Raw genomic sequence first — 5,557 nt, 5'->3', positions numbered from 1 at the left:
ATCTGTATGGCAGTTAAAAGTGATAATTACAATTTTATCATTGTTAATATATATGGTTACAACAATAAAACAGAAAATGACAAACTACAGGACTCCTTAGAAGAAAAAATAAGCTTATGGTTGTCCAGATACCCAAACTCCATACTCTTTGTTGGGTGGACTTTAACATTGCAATCAATAATACACTTGATAGATGGCCTCCAAGACGGGAAACTTCATATAGCACCAATCTCAAAAGATTTATGAATAAGTTCAATATTGTGGGTGTTTGGAGAGAGACATTTCCCAATGACAAACATTTCACCTGGAGTAACAAAACCGGTTCCAAGCAATCTCGCATTGATTTCTGGCTTGTTTCAAGCTGTATAAATAAAGATAACATCACTGTGAATATTTTGCCAACCCCTCTGATGGATCATAGAGCTATTTATATTAACATCCAAATTATTACTCCTGACAGTACTACTCGTAAATTCAATTACTGGAAGCTAAATAATTCTTTACTGAGGCATGAAGAAGTCAAAATTGAAATTACAAAATTGATTAATTTTTATTGGAATAAGGCCAATAAAGAAAAATCTTTTTGCACCAATTGGGAACTTTTTAAATTTGAAACTTGTAAATTCTTAAGAAAATATGGAAGTCAAAATGCCAAATTAAGGAAAGCTGAAGAGGAAGAAGTGGTAAGCAAAATTATGTCTTATTATCAAAAAAGACCAGAAGAGGTTGAGGAGGAGGATAAATTAACTTTATTTGACCTTCAAAACAAACTAGACCAAATATATCAACACAAAGCTGAAGGTGCCTTTGTTAGATCCAGGAAAAAATGGCTGGAGGAGGGAGAGCAAAACTCTGCCTACTTCTTTAGACTTGAAAAAAACAGATCAACAAACAACTTTATTAACAGCTTAAATATTAATGGCACTATTTCCAACAATCCGAAACATCTTTTAAAGTTCTATTCTAATCTATACAGCTCAAGATACAATGAGGACATTTCTTCCTTATCTTTTAACAATATTCAAAACTTCAATACTATTGATGAGGAGGACAGGAGTCAGTGCGACAGCCCTCTAACTCTGGAGGAAGTACTTAACTCCATCTTCGCGCTGAAGGCCAACAAATCTCCCGGCACAGATGGTTTATGGTTTGAGATGGTTTGACTTTATTTTCAAAATGGCTGCCGAAGCACAGACACACAGATGGGCAGGTTCTGGGTCCCTGCTTCAAACTTTTACTAAAACCATTGAAAAACATTGTCTATTGCTATCAATATATGCTTCTATTGCTCTTTTATGTTTTTATCTCTTTTTGAGTCTACAATATCCAAGAAAGTTTGATGAGCAAATCTTTTTACCTGCCAAGAGGAGTCAACATCTTCTTTTTTCAAGGATTCTGAACTTTGGACATGCTAGGATGCCACCAGGTAACCATGAACGTTCAGCAAATATCAAGCCATCCCTTAGAGTATTTCATCTCGTCATCATTCTACTACTGGCTGGAGATGTTGAAATGAATCCTAGGCCATCACATACAAATACAAACTGTCAGGATGCTTCACAGCTAACCTGGCCACATCCTCAGCTTTATGGACTACAAACTCACCAAAGCTGGCTACAGTCACTGTCAACTGAAGATCAACCACAACTACAATTGCAGATGCTGGGACCACAAACTCTACTAACAACATTACAAACTCAACTAACAGGGCCTCAACCATGGCTAGCTGGGCTACAACCACAGCTAACTGGGCCTCAACCACGGCTAGCTGGGCTACAACCACAGCTAACTGGGCCTCAACCATGGCTAGCTGGGCTACAACCACAGCTAACTGGGCCTCAACCATGGCTAGCTGGGCTACAACCACTGCTAACCGGGCCTCAACCAGGACTTGCTGGTCTACAGCAAAAGCTAAATGGACCCCATACACGGCCAATCAAGCCTCAACCACTGCTGACTGGGTCTTATCCTTCTCCGGTCAGACCTCATCCACTACTGACCGGGCGTCATCTACTACCAGCTTGGCATCATCCACTGCTGACTGAGCCTCTTCCACTACCAACCAGGACTCACCCATTGCTGACAGGGCCTCCTCCACCAGCAGCTGGGCCTCCTTCGCTACCGGTTGTACCTAATCCTTTACCAGCAAAGCATCATCCACTGCCGACCGGACTGCATCCACTGCCTGCTGTGCCTCATCCACTGCTGGTTGAGCAGCCAGAGAGACGTCAACCACAGGCACCAACAGTACAACCATTACTAACTGAGCTACAACCTTCAGGAGATTCGCAGACACCACAACAGTCTAACACCATCAGCTTCTGTAAGTCACAACAAACAATTATCCATAGACATAGAAACCCAGTATTGAAAAAACACAGGTCTTTTAAGCTATTCAAGACTCTTAATCAAGCCAGGAAAATTTAAGGAGGTCATATTAATATACGTAGATTGGCCCCAAAAAGAGAACAGCTGGAACATTTACTTTTGAATTCCAACATAGACTTCTTGGGACTAAGTGAAACATGGCTAAAATGTTCATCTCCAGAAGCAGTTGTAACACAACAAGGCTACAATGTATACAGAAAAGATAGACTTGAAGGAAAGGGTGGTGGTGTTTTGTTGTATGTCAAGGATACTATAAAGTGTACTCAAATCATATGGCCTAAAGAAATCACAGTTGAATGTGTTGGGGATAATATGTCACTCTCAGCAGAAATGTCTTTTACTGTAATATGTCTATATTGTCCACCCTCTGCAAAAGCACATTTTTATGACCAACTCAAATCCCTCTTAAACTATTGTGATTTTAGCAAAGACGTTATCATGCTGGGAGATTTTAATGTAAATTGGGATAGTAAAAATGATAGGAAAAGACTAAAGGAGGTTACAGATCATTTTAGTCTAACACAGATGATTACAGAACCAACTAGAATAACAATCTCCTCCCAAACAAGAATAGATCTGATCTTTTCAAATAAGTCAGAAAGAATAACAAAGACCCATAACTTTTTAACTGGTCTGTCTGATCACAATGCAATCTTTATCTCCAGAAAACTTACAAAAAAACATTTCAATCACAAGAATAATAACTCAAAACAAATGTTTGTACCGAAGAGTCAGGAGGAAAATCTCCACCTGCCCTTAAATAATTTTGACTGGTTAGAAATTAGTTCATGCAATGACACGGATAAATGTTGCAAACTTTTACACTCCTCAATTAAAAATATTGTAAACCCCTTCTTAAAAAAAGGGAAATCATAAAAAACGTACCAATTCCTTACCTTGGCTTAGTAGTGAGTGTAAACAATTAATGGTATTTAGAGATAAACTCCTCAAACAATTCATTAAATCTGGTCTCTCCACTGATAGATTACAGTTCACCGCCACCAGAAATAGTCCAGGGTCTACGAGTGGCAAAGGCAAATTTTTTATGACAATGATAGGTGAGGCAAGAGGAAACCCTAAACGCATTTGGGAAAACATCAATAGACTGATTTCTCAACCAAAAAGAGAGAATGCCAACGAACTTGAACTAAAATTTAATAAAGAATTGATATCAGACCCCACTATCCTTGCTGGCAGATTGAATGAATATTTTCTAAACGTAGTACACGAGATCTCACAGACTTTCACAAATACCTTCGACCTTCAGCAAAATTCATCTTTTCAATCTCTAACTAATGACCAAAATAGTTGCACCTTACTTGATTCTGTAAACTACCCAAAGTTTGCTATTAAGAATCTAACAGAAATAGAAGCTCTGGATATAATCTCCACACTTAAAAGTTCAAAGGCAAAAGATGAATTTGGACTTGATACAAATCTGGTAAAGTGCTATAAAAGTTGTTTTCTAAAATCTATCACCCACCTGGTCAACTTGTCAATCACCCAAGCAGTTGTCCCACAGGAATGGAAAATGGCAAAAATAACTCCCATCTTTAAAGCAGGTGTTAAAACAGACCCTGCTAACTATAGACCGATCAGTATTTTACCGATTACATCCAAAATAGCAGAAAAACGGGTGGCTAAATCCATTACTGAACACCTGAGCACTAGCGGTCGACCCCTAAATCCAATGCAGTTTGGTAAGTTCGTTCTTACCACTCAACTGAAACAGCGGTTTATGTTTTTACTGAAAAGGTCAAAAATTATCTAGACAAAAATAATTGTGTTGCTGCTGTATTTATTGATTTTAAGTGGGCTTTTGATACAGTAAACCATAACAAATTGATTGCTAGACTCAATTCATTTCATTTTACAGATCATGCAATTAAATGGATTCAGTCATATCTATTAGAAAGGAGACAGTGTGTGCAGGTGGGTGATATCAAGTCACCTTACCTTAACTCACCAGTAGGGGTTCCTCAAGGGTCAATCCTGGGGCCATTACTGTTTTCTCTTTATGTCAATGATCTACCCGATGTGTGTAAAATGTGGACACTATTATGTATGCAGATGACACTGTAATTTTCACTTTTGGCAAAAGCCCCCATGAAGCAGCTCAACGACTCTCTAATGCTTTGGAAGACCTTCAGAGGTGGTTGACTGACTCTTGCCTTTCCTTGAATAGAAAAAAAAACAGTCTGCATGTTATTTTCTAAAACATCTTCAAGCCTGTCTCCTGCAAAGATTTACTTGAAAGGAAAAGAATTAGAGCATGTCCAATATTTTAAATACCTTGGTGTGATGCTGGACTCAAAACTTTTTTTTAAAAAGCATGTTAAAAATATTGTAAAAACTGTCAATTTTAATTTGCATAATTTTAAACATATCAGAGCATCGTTGACAGATGAAGCAACACATGTATATTTACATTCACTGATTTTATCCCACATAAATTATTGTATCACCACTTGGTCATTTGCTGGTACCAATGTCCTTAGACCTCTTGTATCCTGCTACAAAAGAGCTCCGAAGGTCCTGGATAAGAAGCCTCGCTTTTACCATCACTGTCACATTCTCCACAAATACCAACTCCTGAGCTTTGATAATCTTAAGCAGTTTAAGTCAGCCTGTCTTGTTTATAAAGTTCTACATGGTTCAGCCCCCCCACCATTAAATGAATTAATTAAGCAGAAATCACTCAGAGGTTCCTCCAGAATATCTCGGGCTGTTGTTAGAGGTGACTGTGAGGTCTCATTTAGACGAACCTCCTTCTCACAAAATGTATTTTCATTCCAGGGCTCAACCCTCTGGAACAAAATACCAATAATAATAAGAGAAAGTGAAAATTTTGTCATTTTTAAAAAACAGCTGAAACTGTGGCTTTTGGAGTCTCAAATCTGCAATCACAAATGACCAGGAATGGGAAAACTCTTACAAAGCAAGCTCCGATTTTTAAAAAATTATATATGTTTAAATCTTTTCTGTATTTTTTTTGTTTTATTTTGTACACTGTATTTTACCTGTGTTTTATAATTGTATGTGTAGTGTTTATCTCTTACATTCTGTTTTATTTCTTTTAACATCAACCTGCTAAGGGACTCCAGATGGAAATTAGCCTGAGGCTATAATCTGGCATATTTACATTTGTTTTAATGTTCATTAATATAAA

The sequence above is a fragment of the Oryzias melastigma genome, unplaced genomic scaffold (genome assembly GCF_002922805.2).
Source record: "Oryzias melastigma strain HK-1 unplaced genomic scaffold, ASM292280v2 sc00350, whole genome shotgun sequence".
In the NCBI taxonomy this organism is placed as follows: domain Eukaryota; kingdom Metazoa; phylum Chordata; class Actinopteri; order Beloniformes; family Adrianichthyidae; genus Oryzias; species Oryzias melastigma.
The sequence above is the reverse complement of the archived record's forward strand: the minus strand, read 5'-3'. Positions refer to the sequence as shown.